Genomic DNA, 22,261 nt, shown 5'->3' on the forward strand with positions numbered 1-22,261 from the left:
TTGCTATCAGATACCCAGCTTGGTTTTCGGAGGGTCAAGGAAACAAATAATTGTCTGGCAAAAAAGAGCAAATGGCGTTCGTGTTCTTAGGTAAAGGAAAATTCAACTCAGTTTACATTGATGTTCTCTCGTTGAATCTACATCAATGTGGTCTTTCACCAAAATTAAATAATTAATTATACAATTTACTGCAAGAAAATCACACACATGTTAATGACATTGATAATGTAATTGATTGTATTGTCAACCCATGTACTCTAAAATTACAACAACCACTGCAAGACAGCTTGAATAGTTTTTCAATTAGAGCTTTAAAGAAGGGAAATCGATTTATCTACGGGGAAAACAGAGCTGGTCGTTTTTTCAATGAAGCTTAATTCAGCTCAGCTTCAGCCTCAGCTGGCTGATAGAACGGTAGCCTAAGTCCTTGCCTTCAAATATCTCAAAATTTTGTTCGATTCATAAGGCAAATGGGTAGGCTAAACGAAGTGCTAACAAAGGATAAATTTACTTCGAACAATAACTGGATCTTGGTGGGGTGCTTATCCAAGTGGTCTGATTGTATTTAAGGATTCCATGAGAAACCTGCCGACCACAAAATATACACGGATAAAATTGTTCCCAAAGTCGTGAATTGAATTCTTTACGTTACGAAAACAGGACCTTCACCAAAAATCATGGTTTTTATAATTATGTTCAATTTTCCTTCAGTAACGCCCGCATAACGCTTTCATTTGTGGAAATATTTGATTTTGTTTTGTGAACTTCAGTCACGGTTTCCGCCAAGAACTAGTTCACAACTTTATGAACATTATTCATAAAACCAAAGGTTGACTCATGATTTTTTTCATAGTTATAGGAACAATAGTTCACAACACCGAAATATTCTGGCTATTTTTTCGTGAACTATTTCACGAAATTCGGAATTTTATTCATGAACCCATTCAATTCTCGTGAACTAATTCATGATTCCTAATATATTAGTCCCAATCCAATATCCGGGCTCGTGAAATGGTTCACAAAATCATCAAATATTATTCATGCATTCGTGAACTGGTTCATGATTCCTAATATATTAGTTACGATTCAATATCCGTGCTCGTAAAATAGTTCACGACATCATGAAATATTATTCATGTTTTCGTGAACCGGTTCATGATACCTAGTATAATAGACACAACTTATCATTCGTTTTCGTGAAAAAGTTCACGAAATCATAAAATATTCATTTGTTCGTGAACTGGTTCATGATTCTTAGTACATGATTTACGAACTATCTAGTATTTATTTGCGTGCTTGTGATATTTAGAAGATATCTCTAATCATTTACAATTTCATGCAACATGGTAATGAAATTTTTACGTGAACTCTATCACAAAAGTTGGAGTATTATTCGTGCGATCATTTTTGTTCCATACACTTTTTAATGAAATACCCAGTTGCTAGCGACCAGTAATAGGTACGAGCAGTAGATATAAAAAATATTAGAACCTAGAACATCGTTATTCATTTGATATGGTTCATTGTGATGTCCGGACAGAAAACGAAAACTGCACTGAGAACCTCAAATAGTGTGCGTGATATAATTCACAAAATCAGATATCACGAATGAGTCTTATTTTAATGATCCAGTTCATATTGTCACGCTATTCCGAGTAAAACACCAGTAGTAACCAAAAAATAATAGATCACGATAAGGCGAAAAGAATTTACGAATACAAAGATAAAACTGCTGATATCATGAACATTAGTTACATTACTCTTTGAAAGTAAGTAAAATAAATTATCATGATAACATGAACAGAAATTACAAAAATCGTGACTAAGATGCTGAAATCATGAACACAAATCACACAACTAGTGACAAAAATATCTAAAATCGTGTCCAAGATCCTGAAATCATGAACATGAATTGCTCTATTTATGACTAAAATATCACGATAATATGAACAGAAGTTACAAAAATCACTACTAAACACAAACAAAAATATTTAAAATCGTGACAAAGATCATGAACTCGTGAACATGAATCACTATTTATGACTAAAATATCACGATAACGTGGATGAAAATTACGAACATCGCGACTAAGATCTTGATATCATGAACTTTAATCCCGCTAAAGTCATGAGAATGCACAAGAATCGCGAATAAGCTCTTGAAATCATGAACAACGTTTGACTGTCGACTGTGTATTCTCAAATCATGAACAAGAATCACAATAAAAAGTACACAACAACAGTAACCCACCCATAGTCTACTTTCTACTTCTGCCCAAGTCAGCCGTACAATCGAACCAAGTGAACATCAACTAGCAACCTCTTGATCTAGTGTGCATTGTCTCGAGAACAAAGGAAACTTTTAATTTATTCTTGCCATCATGAGTAGGGTAGACTGAGGAGACTTGATCCCCGGGGAGACTTGATCCCATCATTGTAACTCAAAGGCGGATCAGAATGCATTAATCGAATATACTAGAAAGTTGCGCAGCTTTATCTAAACATAAGTTTCTTTAACACAAAAAAATAAATTGGACATGTGTTACCGAATTTTTACCGATTCAAAGAAAAACATCTCAGAAGAACTGAAGAAGATTTATTTTCTATATTTTCAAACTTTTATACAATTGATAAAGTCACCCACTACATACTATACTTTTGCATACAGAAATACAGGAGGATGTCAATTATATGAATACGTTATGATTGAGCTGATTTTTTTGTTCAACTATACTTGTACTAAAGTTTGCTGAAATAGATGCTATGGGTTCACTTGATCCCTTCAAATTCGTGGAGATTTGATCCCCTTCGCCATGCTTCATACACACCACTCAAAATAACCAAATTCACACCAGAACAATTGAAACGATTGTTTCCATAAAATAACAAAAAAATACTGTCAAAAATGAACGCTTCATCGTACAGAAACATAACTGTAATTGTTTACTACAGTATACGTAGGAACCATGCATCCCACATTTGACGTTCCTCAACCATAATGACGACAGCTTGCACAAAGATTTGGGGAATTCGTAAAAAAATCTTGTGAGAGATGCGTAATATGTAGTAACAAAAATAGTAATATGTAATCACAACAATTTAATCAATACCACAATATATTTATAACAATGAATGGAGTTAGGTACCTATTTTTGTCCTATTAGGGAGGGTACCACATTATTTCATTATTAATTTTATTATTTCAGCTTCTTTGCTTTGTTGTTAGGAGCCGTTTTTTATTTTTGATTATAGAGGTTTTAGCCTTAAGGTCATTCGCCTCTTATTAAGAACCAATATAATAACAAAATTGTCTTGAGAATGGTGAAAATCTTCTGTTTGAGCGCAGCAAAAACTCTAATCGAGTACCCCATTTATCGCAACACCATTTGAGCCAATGCGTTGAGCAAATATGGCAGACGCTGCTCTAACCAAAGGCGTCAGATGGGTAGAATGATAATAGAAAAAGGGTAAAAATAGGATTATTACCCTATATGCTCTTTTAAACACGTTTTCAAAAAATAATCAAGTGTCCCCAAATTAGGGATCGAGTCTCCACTAATAAAAGAATTTTCCAGTTTTTTGTTGTTTTCCAAAAATGCTCATAGCTCATATTCAGCATAATATTTCCATGTAATTTTTTTATGATTATCAGTCAACCCTAGAAACAATATAAAACTACAAAAAATACATAGTTTTTGTATCATTCCACGGAGTAGGATTGAAAAATAAAAAAGGGGATCAAGTCTCCTCAGTCTCCCCTAAAGTTGACGAAAAATCTTTGCTCCGACCTAATACAGCGGTCGTTGACTTTAAATTCTGTTCAATAAGATTGAATTTTCGTGAAGTGGAATACCTGCTGAAGGTAAAGATGCAGCTTAAGCTCAAGGAGGTTATGTATCTACAGTATCATCATCTTCGCAATGTGGTACTCATATCATTCAACACGTTAGCCCAAGCCTAACGTTTCGTTTTCCAGAACAACTTGAAGCACGTGGCTCAAAGTGATAAAGTTGGAATTAAGATTCCCGTGTATATAGAAAAAGACTATGTAGATGTAAAGCTACATGACCTATCACCACGTACCCCTCCTGATCTAATCGCAAAATACATGTCGCAATACGGAGAAGTAGAATCCGTTACACGTGATACGTGGAGAAATTTCTTCCCGGGTACACCTAACGGTGTTCTTGTGGTGAGGATGCGGATCGAAAGACCTATCCCCTCCCACTTGACTATAAAACTCAAAACCTACGAAGCTACTATTAATCAAACTACGTTATGCACCCATGAGGGGCAAACTCCTACGTGCAAGTATTGTAATCAGACAACGCACCACGGACAACCTTGCGCGGAAGATACAGAGGAGAATGCATCTCTACCGATTGCCAACGAATCCACGGCAAACCAACCCAAAAAAGAGTTTTCAACACCAATACCTGAACCACAAACGGTTGCCAAATTTGTGGCAGCTGTTCAGTCCATATTTACAACTGCCAAAGCAGGATCCAGCACCCCAAAAACCACTGTAAGCAATATCGGTGAAGAAGATAAAAACAATGACGACGGATTTACATTGGTCACCCGTAAGTGCAAGAAGCAGGAGAGAACATCTAGTCGCGGGAATCAAGGCACTTTTAACGATGATGACCTTGATGTGGAGGACAGGAGAGAATTAAATGGTCCCCATGACGCAGTAGGCGAGCCGCGAAAGAAGGTCTCTGCTCGCAATAAAAAGTTGCGCGCACGAGATCCAATGGACAATCAATAATATTTGTTTATATTTTTATTCTTTACATATTGTAAACACATAAAAGATCCACGGCTCCGTTAAGCTACCGCTATGAGCCGTGTCAAATAAACGATATAAAAAAACAGTAACCCACCCAAACATTTTAATTTAACGCCATGTATATATTCGGGGCGAACTTGTTTTTAGAAAATACAAATAGTTTCATGAATACGAGGTTTATTATTTATAATTTCAGGAACTTTGTCACGGTTTTCGTAAATCGTCCAGTTCATGAAATCGTAACCTTTTGTTCATGAATTTATGAACGGATTTTTTTCCGTGTGACCATCGTTGATTCGAACGAAACTTTGAAGTTGTGTTCGGTTTATGAATCTCCATGATTTTCTCTGACAATTGCAATATTTTGATACAAAAGCAATTTTTCAATAGGGCATAGACATTTCTACGCGCAAAAATTTAAATTTTTTGTTCGATTACTGTATTTTATACAGCAAAACTTGCTAAGAACGAGTTACTAGGAATGAATACTTCTGTACAAAAAATAGGCACTGAAAAAAGCGTAATTTTTCACAAAAACAAAAATTTATTTTTAATTTAAAGTGCAAAAAAAACCATTTTTGCAAATTTTTTATATTTTGTCAACCAAAACTCAAAGAGAAAAAAAATATTTTAAATGTGATTGTATGATAGATAACAATAACTTTATACATGTTTTTAAATTTCATACTAATTGACATACAATTTTTTTTACAGAATATAATTTTTTTACTGTGTTGACGGTGTAATCAATTAGTTTTTATGTCTGATCACAAATCGACATATTTTTATGTGTAATATCTGGTTGTGCAAAAATATTTTTAATTTATGTAGAGTGAGAAAGTGGGTCCACAACAATAAATAACAAGTGCTGTTAATCTGTGGTTCGGAAAAGGAGATATTTGTAAAATTTCAGACTCCATAATCGCTGCTAAGTGTCTGTTTTGTAATCATTTTTTGCCCGGGCCAAATGCCCGTGGATACGAACGCAGAAGAAAAAGAGCCCGGCAGCTCTAGCCAGCCGTGTGCTCAGTGCGCTACGCCTATTATAGATGGTCATGCAAGTGTTGAATGCTTCGGTCGATGTAAATTATCGATCCATGAACGTTGTCTACCCGGGGCGACGGAAGAAGAAATAGTGCTATTGCAGAAGATCCACAATGCCGTGTTCGTGTGCGATGCGTGTCTAGCGTTGAATGAGTTCGAGGATAGGCACAGTGAAAAACGACTAGATGAAATTACCAAAAAATTAGATGATCTCGCGGGTGTTATGGAATTGGCAAAATTTTTTAAACAAACAGTGAAAAAGATAGTATGTGAAGAAATAGTGCGAATTAATAAACGGTCTACTGACGCTGGTGGAGATAAGGATGAGCTGCCTCGACGTATACTTACGCGATCATCTGCCAAGCGGAGGAAAGTGGATGAGTGTGAAAACCACAACGACGAAACGCCAAAAACAAGCTTTGCTGATGCGGTGAAAGGTCGAACCGACAACAAAACTCTAGAACAAATCAAGAGAAAGGATTCCATTCAAAAGCCCGACCCAGTACTCATCATAAGACCAAAAGAAGGCATACAGGTTGACGATGCGCGTGCTGAGCTGCGAAGGAAAGTGGATGCTCGAAGTGTGAATGTAAAACGAGTGACTAACGGCAAGAATGGTGAGGTTGTAATTGCGCTGAAAGATGATGAAAGTGTTGAGCTGTTGAAGAAACACGTAGAGCAAAACATGGACGGCAAATACGATGTCAGTGTCAGGGAGAATTTACGACCTACTATCAAACTAGTCGGCATGAGTGATGTACTGGATGAAAATGAGCTGAGAGACACATTAGTGAGCCAAAACGACGTCTTTGAAAACCTGACGCACTTCAAGCTTCGAAAAGCATACCGCAATGAGAAATTTCAGTTCAACAACTGCAGCGCTATCATTGAACTCGATGCTAAAACGTTCACAGCGGTCATGCAGAAAGAAAAACTTAATTGCGGGTGGGACCGATGCAGAGTGCTTGATGGACTGCAGGTGACAAGATGCTTTAAATGTTGCGGATACAACCACAAGATCAATGAATGCAAAGCAGAAACTTCAAAGTGCCCAATCTGCAGTGAAAACCACCCCGTGAAAGAATGCAAATCCAAGACGCAGAAATGTGCAAACTGTGAAAATCTCAACATTAAGAGAAAGCTTACCATTGACACAAATCACGCTGCTTGGAGTGTCCTTTGCCCGGTCTACACTAAACACTTAGAAAAGCGGAAAAACATGATTGATTATTCAAAGTAGCAATCATTGTACAGTTCAAAAGATCGTACCATCAACAACGTTCATCTGCTTCCCACGGAACTTGCCCGTCATGGCAGCGGCCTTCTCCGGTCAGATCCACAATTGCAGCATGCCGATGGGTGCAATCAGCCCGATTCCATCAACGACGTACTTTTGGTTTCTACGGAACTTGTATGTTATGGCAGCGACCTTTCCCGGTCAGGTAAAGCTAAGGAGGGTATATGTCCTCCCGAAGCTACTCAAGATACTGCGCACCTTAAACTAGATCCACAATTGCAGCATTCCGACGGGTATAATCAGCCAGATTCCATCAACGACGTTCTTTTGGTTTCTACGGAACTTGAATGTTATGACAGCGACCTTTGCCGGTCAGGTAAAGCTAAGGAGGGTATATGTCCTCCCGAAGCTACTCAAGATACTGCGCACCTTAAACAAGATCCACAATTGCAGCATTCCGACGGGTGCAATCAGCCAGATTCCATCAACGACGTACTTTTGGTTTCTACGGAACTTGAATGTTATGGCAGCGACCTTTCCCGGTCAGGTAAAGCTAAGGAGGGTATATGTCCTCCCGAAGCTACTCAAGATACTGCGCACCTTAAACTAGATCCACAATTACAGCATTCCGACGGGTACAATCAGCCAGATTCCATCAACGACGTTCTTTTGGTTTCTACGGAACTTGTATGTTATGGCAGCGACCTTTCCCGGTCAGGTAAAGCTAAGGAGGGTATATGTCCTCCCGAAGCTACTCAAGATACTGCGCACCTTAAACTAGATCCACAATTGCAGCATTCCGACGGGTATAATCAGCCAGATTCCATCAACGACGTTCTTTTGGTTTCTACGGAACTTGAATGTTATGACAGCGACCTTTGCCGGTCAGGTAAAGCTAAGGAGGGTATATGTCCTCCCGAAGCTACTCAAGATACTGCGCACCTTAAACTAGATCCACAATTGCAGCATTCCGACGGGTGCAATCAGCCAGATTCCATCAACGACGTTCTGCTCTCCACGGAACTTTTATAATATGGTAGCCAACTTTCCCTGTCAGGTAAATACAATGAATGTATATGTTCTTCCGAAGTAGGACATACAGATGCTGCTCCCGCTGAAAACCCACCCCCATTACAGGTGGACGTCATCGCCGCTCATCTTTCTACCGCTCAACCGTCAGGACATTACTTGCAGCAACATCTTAGTATCTACTATCAGAACGCGAGAGGACTACGCACCAAAATTGACGAGTTGTTCATAGCTGTTTCAGACGCCGAATATGATGTTATTGTTTTAACCGAAACGTGGCTGAATGATCAAATCAGTTCACTCCAGTTATTCGGCTCAAAGTACACGGCTTACCGTAACGATCGCGATCCAGACAGTACAGGGAAAAAACGCGGTGGCGGTGTGCTTATCGCAGTGTCCAACCGGTTCTCGTCTAAACAAAAAAATGCTAGAACCGATCTCGAACAACTATGGGTAGATATTCGCGGTCGCGATACTAATATTTGTGTTGGCGTAGTGTATATTCCCCCCGACTCCGCATATGATAGTGATATTATTCAGAAGCACATAGACTCAGCACTTGACATCGCAACTTCCATTCAACCCAACACGGCTCATCTACTGTTTGGTGATTATAATCAATCTGGACTTCTATGGAAAAGTACCTCCTCCGGCTATGCCTTCCCAGACCCTTCTGAATCAACCTTCTCTAGAGCGAGTATTGCCTTACTGGACGGAATGTCTGTATTGAACATGCTGCAAATGTGTACAGTAAATAACAGACGAAATCGAACCCTGGACCTCCTTTTCGTAAATGAAGAAGCTTCTATTAACTGCACCGTTTCAGAAGCCCTTGAGCCGTTAGTTGCTTGTGACGCACACCATCCTCCTCTTCTAGTAACGCAGATCTGTCCCCAGTTAGTTGTTTTTGACGAAATGCTAGATGTCAGGGAGTTCAATTTTTCAAAAACTGATTTCAATAGGCTCCACAACTCACTGCAGGCAATCGATTGGGAGATCGATGTGGATGTTGCCGTAGAAAAACTTTCACTGGTCCTAAAACAACTTTTCAAATTACATGTTCCCGCACCACGTTCCCGACCAAAACCAGCGTGGTCCAATCGTCAATTACGTAAACTGAAAAGACTGCGAGCAGCTGCACTTCGGCATTACACCAGCCGACGAAACCCCCTCACAAAACGAGAGTTTATTGAAGCCAGCAACAGTTACAAGGCATATAATCGCTTTCTCTATTCAAGACACGTCGCACAAACCCAATCGAACCTGAAACAAAATCCAAAGCAGTTTTGGTCTTTCGTTAACGGGAAACGTAAAGAAAATGGGCTTCCTTCCAGTATGTTCCTTGCAAATGAAACATCAAGTACCCCAAGCGGCATCTGTGACCTATTTGCGCAGCATTTCTCAAGTGTGTTTAAAAAAGTCTCGGCCAACTCCACTCAGATGGAATATAGTCTTCAGGATGTCCCTCATGATGTAATTAATTTAGGCATTATTCAATTTACTGACGAAGATATTCTAACTGCTATGAGAAAGCTAAAGTCTTCAACATCGGCAGGACCAGATGGTATTCCTTCCATTATAATCAAAAGATGCGCAAGCGCATTATGTACGCCTTTAAGACTAATTTTTAACCAATCGCTGTCGCAATCAACGTTCCCCGTCTGTTGGAAAAAATCAGTTATGTTTCCGGTTTTTAAAAAAGGTGATAAGCAAAATGTTGCGAACTATCGTGGCATAACTTCACTCTGCGCTGGCTCAAAGTTATTTGAAATATTAGTAGGAAATGTGCTGTTTCGCGAGACCAGAGCATATATATCGAAGGACCAACATGGCTTTTTTCCTGGTAGATCGACAACTACTAATCTAGCCCAATTCACTTCGCTCTGTATTAAAAATATTGAACTTGGATCTCAGGTCGATACTGTATACACGGATCTCAAGGCTGCATTCGATCGTGTAGATCACACTCTTCTACTGGCAAAGATGAAGCGGCTGGGCGCTTCGGATTATTTTATAGGGTGGCTTAAATCATATCTCGTAAATCGTTCTCTGTGTGTAAAATTAGGAAATAACGAGTCATACAGTTTCATCAACTTGTCGGGAGTGCCTCAAGGGAGCAATCTAGGACCGTTGCTTTTCTCGTTGTTTTTCAATGACGTTTGTTTTGTTATACCTCCTGGGTGTAGACTTATATATGCCGATGATCTCAAACTATTTCTTATTGTGCGGTCAATAGAAGATTGCAAGGAACTACAGAAACACTTAGATGCTTTTTGTTGTTGGTGTAATCGCAACTTGCTGGCTCTCAGCGTGTCCAAATGCTCCATAATATCTTTTACACGTAGAAAAAATCCAATACTGTGGAACTACACCATTTCCGGGGAATCGCTAGAGAGAATGACAGTTGTCAGAGACCTCGGTGTACTTCTGGACTCACAACTGACATTCAGAAATCATTACTCTCATGTTACAGCACAGGCAAATAGAAATCTCGGTTTCATTATAAGAATCGCCAAAGAGTTCACTGATCCATATTGTTTGCGGGCACTCTATTTTTCACTTGTGCGATCTGTCTTGGAAGCTTCAGCACCCATTTGGTGTCCTTACACAAGCATTTGGATCAACCGAATAGAAGCAGTGCAAGCAAGATTCCTCCGTTTTGCTCTTAGAACTCTGCCGTGGCGTAACCCAACAGAGCTACCACCGTACATCGATCGCTGTCGTCTGCTCGATATGGAAACCCTAGCCAAAAGGCGGAACACATTTAGAGCAGTATTTGTTGGGAAGATATTAACTGGCCAAATAGATGCTCCAGATATTCTCTCAGAAATAAATGTCAATGTGCCCCCGAGAAGTCTCAGATCGCATAACTTTTTAAGACTCGAGTTTCAACGCACCGAGTACGGTCAAAACGAACCCATTAGGGCGATGTGTAATGCTTTTAATAGTGTTTATGGCCATTTTGACTTTTCTGTATCTTGTGATGTTTTCAAAAATAGACTAAGAAGGTTGACTTAGATTTTAAGATTCATTTTTTTGTTATATTTGTATTTTTTATTTATGTAATGCTGTGTACTATGTTATTATATTTTATTGTAGTGTGAATCCATTGTAATCAGGTGTGAATATATGAAAAGATAATGGGTTTTTACGCCCATTTGAGGATTGCTTCTGAAGTATATCCTGAAATGGGCTTTTCCCATTCAACTACATTTCATGTAGACCAACATAGGTCAGATGAAAAATAAGAATAAATAAATAAATAAATAATTCTAAGTATCATTTCAAAACAAAATGCATTTAACAAAAATCTTCCAAAATGCGATAGTTTTCGAGATATTTGGAATTTTGTTCCAACAGAAACAGTTAATTCGGCTGGTTATGTCCTTTTAAAAAGTTATTTGCCTTACCCCATCATAAAATATCAAAAATCTAATGTTTATCGTTTCAAAGACGCAAAAGAAATTTTTTCAGTGTATTTGGATCATTGAGAAGCTTTCAATAAAAAAGATTTTCTTACAACAACTTTTGACATATTTTCATAATTATTGCTATTTGCAGTCAAAAATACATTAAACGCAATTTTAAATCAAAATGCTAATAACAAAAAATTCTGTAATGTAGTAGTTCTCGAGGCATTTTAAATTTTGTTTTAGAAACACAATTATTTTGCTATATTACTACCTTTTCAGAAGTTATTCGCGCATCTCCATCAATAACAATCGGTTTTTCAAAAGGCCCATAACATTTCCTGTAACTTTTTTTTGACATCAAGGCGATATTGTAAACCATTTGAAAGCTATACAAAAACAATCAAAATTCTATTCAATTAAAGGATCTGATGATTAAACTAAATAGTTTGATCATACGATCATTCGATTATGGTTTTTTTCATGTAGCTTTCAAATGGGTTACAATATCGCCTTGAATTCAAAGGAAAAGTTACAGGAAATGCTATGGTCCATTTGAAAAACCTACTGTTGTTGATGGACAAACGCGAAATGGTCTCAATGAAATAAAATAATTGTGAAATTAAAACAAAATTTGAAACATTTCTAGAACTACTACATTTCAGAAAAATTCTGTTATGAGCATTTTGATTTAAAATGGTGTTTAGAATCATATTCAAAAAGAAAATTGTATTTTTGAATGCAAATAGTATGAATTATGAAAATATGTCAAAAGTTGTAGCTAGGAATATTTTTTTTGAAAGCTTATCCATGATCCAAATACACTGAAAAGGTTTCTTTTACGTCTTTAAAACGATGAGCATTAGATTTGCATTCAGAATGATTACATAACCTTTCTATATGAGAAAGGCAAAAATGTGCAAAATCCAAAAAAGTGAATCTTCGTCAAAAAAATTTTCGTGTTTGCATCAAATCTCGACGTTTTATGCACCTTGAATACATTTAGCATCAAAAATAAAAATTCTATTTTTAATTTTTCCTATAGTTTTTATGAGAAATTTCTGTGTGGCCGCACTCTGAAACCCGTAATTCCGGAACCAGAATTCCGATCGATCCAAAATTCAATAGCAGCCGATGGGAAGGTTGCACCTGATGTGAATGATATAACTCGATTAGACTCTGCACTGCCACTAGGCTCGTCACTTCTCACCTTAGCAGGTGGTAGTACCGATGTCTTGGTCAGGCGGGAGGAGTCTTACAGAGAATTATCAGAAATGGAAGCTATTGGGTTCAATTCCCGATTCTATCAAGTATCTTCCCGGAATGGAAATTTTCTTGATGGACCCTGGTTGTTGATGGAATATTCGAAATATATCTGGTTACGTTCTTTTGAAGGAAAGGCTATGTCTGTAAATTGAACCAGTCCGTTTTTTTTGTTAACTGGTCTTGTCATGATTTAAAATATTAATTATCTTCTAGATAACTCGTTCAGCTCACACCTTTGTGGGGGTATGAGGTGGGACCATCATCATCATCATCATCATCATCATCTTTCATTTGAAACTAAGTTTGGGCAAATCGGTCCAGCCATCTCTGAGAAAAATGAGTGACATTATTTGACACATACGCACATACATACACACACACATACACACACACATACACACACACATACATACACACATACACACACACATACAGACTTTTTCCGATCTCGACGAACTGAGTCGAATGGGATATGACACTCGGCCCTCCGGACCGGGATTAGGTTGACGTTTTTCAGAGTGATTGCATAACCTTTCTATATGAGAAAGGCAAAAATGTGCAAAATCCAAAAAAGTGAATCTTCGTCAAAATTTTTTTCGTGTTTGCATCAAATCTCGACGTTTTATGCACCTTGAATACATTTAGCATCAAAAATAAAAATTCTATTTTTAATTTTTCCTATAGTTTTTATGAGAAATTTCTGTGTGGCCGCACTCTGAAACCCGTAATTCCGGAACCAGAATTCCGATCGATCCAAAATTCAATAGCAGCCGATGGGAAGGTTGCACCTTTCATTTGAGACTAAGTTTGGGCAAATCGGTCCAGCCATCTCTGAGAAAAATGAGTGACATTATTTGACACATACGCACATACATACACACACACACATACACACACACATACACACACACACATGCACACACACATACAGACTTTTTCCGATCTCGACGAACTGAGTCGAATGGGATATGACACTCGGCCCTCCGGGCCGGGATTAGGTTGACGTTTTTCAGAGTGATTGCATAACCTTTCTATATGAGAAAGGCAAAAAGGCGTAATCACACGAATTAGCTGTTTTTGTTGGAACAAAATTCCAAATACCTCGAAAACTATAGTATTTTGGAAGATTTTTGTTAAATGCATTATAATTTAAAACGATATTTAGAATTATATTCTGTAATAAAATTTCAGTTGCATATGTCAATTAGCATGAAATTTAAAAAACATGTATAAAGTTATTGTTAGAAAAACTTTTTTGGCGATAAGCTGTTCATCATACAATCACGTTCAAAATATTTCTTTTCTCTTTAAGTTTTCGATGACAATAATGAAAATTAGAAAAAAAATAATTTTATTTGCAATTTAAATTTTTAGCGCAATTTTTTTGTTTTTGTGGAAAATGACACAACATTTTTTCAGTGTATATTTGTTTTCGTACAGAAATGTTCATTCTCTGTAGCTCATTCTTAGGAAGTTTTGCTGTATAAAATACAATAATCGAACTAAACATTTTTGAAATCATTGCACGTAGAAATGTCTACGCCCTTTTAAAAAATTCCTCTTGAGTCGAAAAAATCTTTCTAATTGTGAAAAATGTTCAGTCTTCCATGTCGGTGAAACGGGTAAAGTTTCGTAGGAATCGAAGATGGTCGGTCACAATTTTAAATATTTTCGGATGGATCTTGATGTGGCCAACAAGATTTCTATTGGCCGTCAGTAACCTAGAATTACAAATGCAAGATGTTTGGCTCCTATTTTAGGGAAAAAATCCTTTTTGCATTCATAGCGCTATCGGTTTGAATGGGAGTTTTCTCTGTGACCACATTCCACAACCCGTAACACCGCAACCGGAAGTCGGATCAAAACAAAATTTTATAACAGTTTTTGGGGACGGAAGACTGTTCATTGGGGATTGAGTTTGGTCAAATCGGTCCGTTAATCACTGAGAAATTGATGTAACTGTTATTTTGAATTGGAATACATCCGCTGTGGCTTTTGGAACCGTCGATAGTTGCCAATGTGGCCAAAGAGGCTTTGAATGACTGTTAGTGACCTAGAACTACAAATCCAAGCAATTGTGGTCACATATTGGAAAAATTTTCGCCTTTTGGAAAAAAGTTTACATCTATCGCCGAATGCGTTGCAATCAGGATTTACTGTGTGTTCGTACTCATCACCCTGTAATTCCGAAACCGGATGTCGGCTCAATTAGAAATTCAATAGCAGCGTTGTAACTTTTCAATTCAAAATTCAATTGGAACGTAGTAACTTTCATTTAAGACCAAGTTTGGAAAAATCGGTAAATAATTAGCTGAGAAATAGGTATGACATTAACTTAGAGACTTGGGAAGTTCCCCGGGGGCATCATAGGTGGCCAATGCGGTCAAAGCGACTTCGATTCTTTAGTGATCTAGACACGCAAATCCAAGTAATGTTGCACACATTTTAATATGTATTGCATTATTTGGACATTATGATGGTAGCAGTTTATAAGGGAATTTGCTGTGTGATCGTACTCTTCAACCCGTAACTCTGGAACCGGAAGTCGGATCAATAAAAAAAAAATCAATAGCAACCGATAGGAAGGTTGTACCTTTCATTTGAGACTAAGTATTTGCAAATCGGTCCAGCCATCTCTGAGAAAAATCGGTGAGATTGTTTGACACATGCATACACACACATATACACACACATACACACGCACACACTTTTACTCTTCGTCGAAGTAGGAAAGATCCACCGTCGGGGACTATTCCGAGTAGTCCGTAGCGAATCACCGGCTTGAATCGTCGGGGCACCAGTGAACCGGTCGCAATCCTCCACCCGGAATCGCTGGACTGACCTCAGCATTCTGCCGGACTGCATCGAAAGAAGAATAACGCGTCCGTCAACGGTTGCGGGAGACATTCTTTCGTCGAGGAACTCTCCGCCGAGGTAGGCTAGCTCCACCGTCGGGGATTACGCCGAGTAGCACCGAACACAACAAACCACCAGTATAGGGTCGTCGGGGCACCGGTGTACCGGAAGCCACCCTTCAACCGGAATCGCTCGATCGACCACGGCATCCAACTGGTCAACGTAGAGAGAAGGGCATGTAGAATATCATGCCGTGCAGGACTGTTATGGCGGTTATGAGACCAGCGAAATCTAGCGCGACCAACTAGACCTGGAATCATGTGAAGTGCATTAGCACGCCTCCTGCCGAAGTAGTCATTTGAAATGGAATCCGGGGGATCAGGCAAATGTCGGACTCCTTGGAGGAGTTTAGAGGAGTAGTGTTCAGAGTTATCTTCTCTGTTCAAAGTCCCTCGCTCTAACACACGATGGACGAAATCGGTAGTATGGTCGAACGTTTGCTGGGTCGGCATGAAAGCTTTACCACCAAGTAAAAAACACACTTTTACCGATCTCGAACAACTCAGTCGAATGGTATAGGAGATTCGGCTCTGCGGGCCGCGGTTAGAAAGTCGAAATTCCGACCGATTGCATAACCTTTCTATATGAGAAAGGCAAAACAATATCCAGTTGTGCACCACAATTAAAAATGTACTAACTATTATTTGTGATACACAACTACAATAAATCAATCGAAGACATCCTAGACTTCATAAACTTTTGCTTGGAAGATGTCATCACATAACTCAATTCAAATCAATCAGACACTGGCGGTCATTCTGAACCATTTCTTATAACTAGATATTCTGCTTGGTATCCATAGACTTGTGGTAAGGGCAACCTATAGATAACCTAGACTGGGTGGAACAGAAGATAAGTTACTGCTAGTCCGGTAAGCCATATTCCGAAATGCTCGAATTTAATGCAGATATGATTCTATGTCAGAAGAATAGGTTCACTGTTATGATTACTAATGGGGGTTTTCATTGAAAAACCCCGGGGCGGTGGATTGCACCGGTGTTGCATTTTCTAGCAGTAGAGTAAGCCACTAGACGCGGTTCATTCCCACTTTTGCTAGAAAGTGCAAAACCAGTGCAATCTACTGCCCCGACATAAGAATCAGAACAAAATTCCGAAAATGGGTTGGATACAGTGTAGAACCGGTTTAAAATCCTAATGAAAAAACACAGCCTTTGATACTACAAAATCATATTTAGAGAATGTAGGTAAATGATCCATTTTGAATCCATCTGTAACCGGCACCAGATTGACAATACCAATACAATGTTGACACTGGTTACCAAACCTGATTAGAATGGTGCCTATATCATAGTGTCTTTGCGTTGAGCTTTACTGCCCATAAAAGCATAAGAGTCCCATATGGATTTTTGTTGAAAATGAGTTATCTGTTGGATTGTATTCTGTATCACCACTGAATCACAATGCACAAATAAGATTACCAGTTTTGTTTAGAAAATATCGAAAAAATACCAAACCATGGTTGTCCCATCCATTTGGCTCAAAGAAAATGTAAATCTTGAACAGCGTTTTTCTCGGCTTGTTGTTTTTCACTATGGAAATCTTATGCTTTTACGTCTGATTGATTCTTTCACGATGTCTATGATCTGTTGCACGGTAGTGGTGCATAGCGCACCGAAGTGTATGTTCACACATTGAAATACATATACATATCTAATTGCTATATCAAATAGTACCTTTTATACGAAGTATTATACTTATACGCTATCAGTAAAAAAATCGTAAGGCCATTTTCAAACAATGTTGACGAATCTACGTAGCATAAATTACAAATCACTGATACTTAGGTAGAGCAGAATAGCACACATATACTAACCATGATCGCAAATCACTCCCATAAAGATAAGAAACCCCATAGAAAATGGGACAAATGTGCGATCGTTGGCAGTATAATTCACTATGGGTCCTGTTTGCGTTTCATCGGTATAGTGTCACCGCCACATAGCATTGTTGGGACATTGAAGATCTAATGGTTATGTGAATAGTCAGTCTTCGCAGTGCTTAGTTCCTCTAAATATTTATAATATCTATTGATTGGTTATGCTCAAGGCGGCAATGCTTACTGAAAATCGTTTTATATTATTTATTGGCTAGCGAGTGTGCATTAGAAACTATTCTGGTTGATTTCCAAAAAGCTTAGCTTAGGTAGACTGCACGTAGTTTCACTTCGTGATTGACCGAGTAAGTGCAAATGCACAATGAACCAAATAATGATGCTTGGGAGGAGCAAATGATTCACACTATGGCAGTTTCAATGACTCGACATTTTCATCAAATGGCCAATAACGACGCCAGCCACCTCCAATGCTGTTCTACCGGGGATTGAAAGGAATGTAGACTATACGATCATAGCAATATGCACGAAAGTCGAGTGCGATCAATTTCCGAAAATTTTTATCGAGCAACTTGAACTCTAGACTGCCGGCCATAGGGAGTGTTGCTTCTTATTTATACGATCATTTTCAGATTTTTTAGCTTGTTTTTTTTGTATTAGTTTTTAGTTAGCTTGAGTTCATGCGACCGCCCCTGATAACAAAAGGAAAAGGACAATATAATCGCAAAAAATGTAATCGAAGGTTGTAAACAAAATGAAGCTACAACAGAAAACTTTCGAATTCATTCATGACGAGAAAATCAAAAAAATTGAGCGGCCTAAAATAAGCAAAAAATAATGTCCACACGCGTAACACACGCGCGCGTCGTTTGTTCCCCTTCCCTGTCAGCATACGACCACAGATCCCACCGTGGTCACTAATGCCGCTTCCATCCGAAACAAATCTGAGTCAGGCTCCAACCCCAACCGCTGTCAAAATGTATGAGCTGACATCGCGGGAAGGTGAGGGATAGGAGTTCTATAACAGAGGAAAATGATGACAAAGTGTGACCTCATATTGCACAATAATACAGCTTTGCCAACCTATTCTGGTTGATTTCCAAAAAGTGAAATAAATTATAATCATGGTTTTTTCAATATCCGCAATATTACACCAACACACAACTCCTTGACGATGTTGGAATTTCTCATGTGTGCTTTATATGATAGATTTGGAAAATTAGGGAAGATCACTTGCATATGAAATTAGCACACTGAGTCACATGCTCGATTTTCTTTCGGATTCCCGAAGGGTATTTTTAGCTAGTCGAAATATGCTATCATGTTAGTATAATGTTTTACAACGTCACATTTGATCTCTTTCAGTTAGTTTTGTTCATGTTTAGGACGTTATCTTCAAAAATTTCATCAATTGTACAGCAATATCAAAACCATATTTGAGCTCTGAGAAAAATTGACGTTATTTATGAAAATCACAATTCAATTCAGTAATTATGTTGAAATTAATGTTACAATCAACTAAGTACCTACATTTGAGTGGAAAACAAATATTCGTTATTCATTGTTTGCAACATCGTAGTCAAGATGTAATCCCTGAAATACTGCAACTTGTGAAACTAACGCAAACGCCTACTAACGTTTATTATTTGTGTTTTCCATCTACTGCCGGTTCATGTATACGCATACAAACAAGCATCCGCGGAGTTTGCGATTTGATATGCAATTTATGGAAAATATGGAATTTCCCAATGAAAATCTTAGACTTTTCGTAAAAACTGAATATACATTATATGTAAATATTACGTAGAATGCTCCAGTATATTTTTTGAATCAATTAGAGCGTATGCACAATGCATAGATAGGTTATGAATAAAATTAGGAAAATCGTAAAATTTTCATGGAAAAGTCGGGAAATTCCATCAAACTAAAGTTCCAATGTGTGCTTTAGAGTAATAGAAACACACTGAAATACTAAAAAGAGTATGTAATCGCTTTATTTTCGAAGATATTGGCGTGGAAATGCAAGAAAGGCAAAAGTTTTTTCGGTCTAAGGTAATGCATTCGGAAAATCGGGAGAATTTTCACGCAAAATTCTAACCAGATGATAGCTGAATAAATTCTGCAGGGACGTATGTTTTTTGTTTTGGGATTTTAGTTAATTTTCTCGTCAATTTTCTCGAAAAACTAACTTTTTCCTACTGTTTTGCGACGCGAGTTACGATGGCCGATTTGGCATTTTCCTGCCTCAATTTTCAAATTGTGTCGGCGCATAACCTTCAAAACTTTTATGAGGTTTTCATTGTGTTCCTCAATGGTCGACCCGTAAATGATAATATCGTCTAGGTAAACGATAGCTTTCACATTTTCAATTTCATATAATATTGTGTTCATCAACTTCTGAAATGTTGATGGACTATTTCTAAGGCCCATAGGCATTCTTGTAAATTCAAAATGCCCTTTTGAGGTGGAAAAGGCTGTCTTAGCCGCATCTTTTGGATTGATCGGGACTTGGTAAAATCCAGATTTCAAGTCCAATGTTGAAAAATATTTTGATCCTCCGAGATTGTCGAGTATTTCGTCGATCAGCGGAATTGGATATACGAATGGTTTCGTTACCAAATTCAATGCTCTAAAGTCGACCACGATTCTATACTTTTTGTTCCCGTTTTCATTCTCCTTTTTTGGCACGCACAATACCGGTGCATTCCATGGGCTTTTACTAGGCTTTATAACGCCTTGCTTCAGAATTTCATCGATTTCTGTATTTATATGCTTTTTTGTTGCTTCAGGGAATCTATATTGCCTTTTATTTATTGGCACGTTCGATGTTGTCTCTATTTCATGGACTGCCGCACCTGTGATTGTTAGATGGTCTCCCTTTCGGTAGAACACATCGCTATATCCCGCCATTATTGATTCAATGGCTGCGAAATCTCCCCCTTTTAAATGGCTTAGATTGAGAATCGCGAATAACTTCTCGGTCCGTTCGCTACCACGTAACTGACCGTATTTCTGATTATCAACGAGGCTGTAGTCTTGGTTATCATCGAGATTTTCTGGGAATTGTTCCTCCCGACCAAAGTAGAGCTCTTCGAGGTATTCATCATTACGGTTGATCATACCGGTGCTTTTAAGCTCAAAATTATTGCTTCCTTCCGTGGTTACGGGTCCATATTCGGGGATCATACTTTTTCCAGCTCCGTTTCTACTATTGTATAAGATCTCTGCGTTGGCTATGATCGGTTCCGTCTGGCATCCTTTTTCGTTTACTTTCGTCGTGTTCTGGACTCCTTCCTCCGCGAGGGTTGGGCGCGCTTTAGTTTCGCATGCCTTTTCCGATAGTCCTGTGAAGTTTTGTATTATGTCAAATCCTGTATTTCTTGGTTTGCTGGTCTCCCCTCCATTGTCCTTCGCGAGTGCGAGTGCGAATTTTATGGGGTTTTCTTGCATTAGCAGACGCCCTCCTTGGTTGTCGATGGCTATCACGTGTCTGTTTATGAATTCCATGCCGAGGATTCCGTCGAATCCCAGCTCCTCCACCACGTCGAATTTTATTTTAATCTTGCGGCCCTTTATGGTAAAGTCCGCCTCTGTAGTCCCTAGGCTTACTCGGGCGATGTCCATTACTCCCGAGTATTGTATCTTTTCTTCTATGTTGATCTTTGCGGCGGCTATTGTCTCTGCGCCCTTCCTACTTATTAAATTGGAGATTGCTCTCGTCTCTATAAGGAATCTTGCATGGTTCGGACGCACTTTCCAGTTCAATTTCGCATGCATTAAACCAATTCCTAGTTATCTTATGGTCTATGATCCCTTCGTTGTCCTCTTGTTTATTGCGCATTGCGACAACTAAATTGTTGGGCGCTTTAATGTGCATTTTCGTAATATTACCTTTCATATTCATGCTGGCTAAGCGTTGATCGATTTTTGTCAGTTGATTTTGTAATGTGCTTATTGCTGTTTTTGTGTCGAAGGTTCCGGCTTCCTTTGGGAGGTATAGTTCGCTGGGAACTCGGCTATCTGTCAACCCGAGCTCCCGCATCTTCTGTTTTTTCGGTTATCGTAGTGCTGTTCTCTTTGTTGATAATCGCCATACTGTCCGCTACCCTGATATCCGCGCTGTGGGCTTCTGTCCTGATCTCTAAAGTTGTTTCTGTTTCCCGGCGTCTGCGTCGATGGCTGTCGCGTCCTGCCATAGTCTTGGTTACTCCCGTTTCTATCGTTGTGCCTATTAGTATTTCCTCGGGTCTCGTCGTTCGTGTATCTATTGTGTCCAACTTGTCGTCTGTCGTGGTAATCGTTTCCCCGTCCAGGTGAATATTCGCGATTCTCGTTACGTGCGTATCTATTATATCCGCTTTGTTGTCTGTCGTTATAATCATTTCTACGCTCAAGAGAATATTCACGATCCCTACTATTCGCGTATCTGTTATATTCGCCTTACGGCCTATCGTTGTATTCGTCTCTACGCCCAGGTGAGTATTCACGATTACCGTTGCCCGAGTTTCTCGATCTCCCAAAGTTGTTATTGGAGTTTCTGTTACTGAATCTATTTTGCTCTGAAAAGTTTCTGAAGTCCCTATCGGGACCGTTTCTATTGTCGAATCTTCTTTGTGTTGCGGGAGGTCCCGGATTTCGGTTGGTGTAACCTCTTGTTTGGCCACTTTCGGCCTCCGAATATGTCGCGAAGTGGTTATAATTTCCGGGTCTGTTGCCTCG

Source organism: Topomyia yanbarensis, chromosome 3, assembly GCF_030247195.1.
Source record: "Topomyia yanbarensis strain Yona2022 chromosome 3, ASM3024719v1, whole genome shotgun sequence".
NCBI lineage: Eukaryota > Metazoa > Arthropoda > Insecta > Diptera > Culicidae > Topomyia > Topomyia yanbarensis.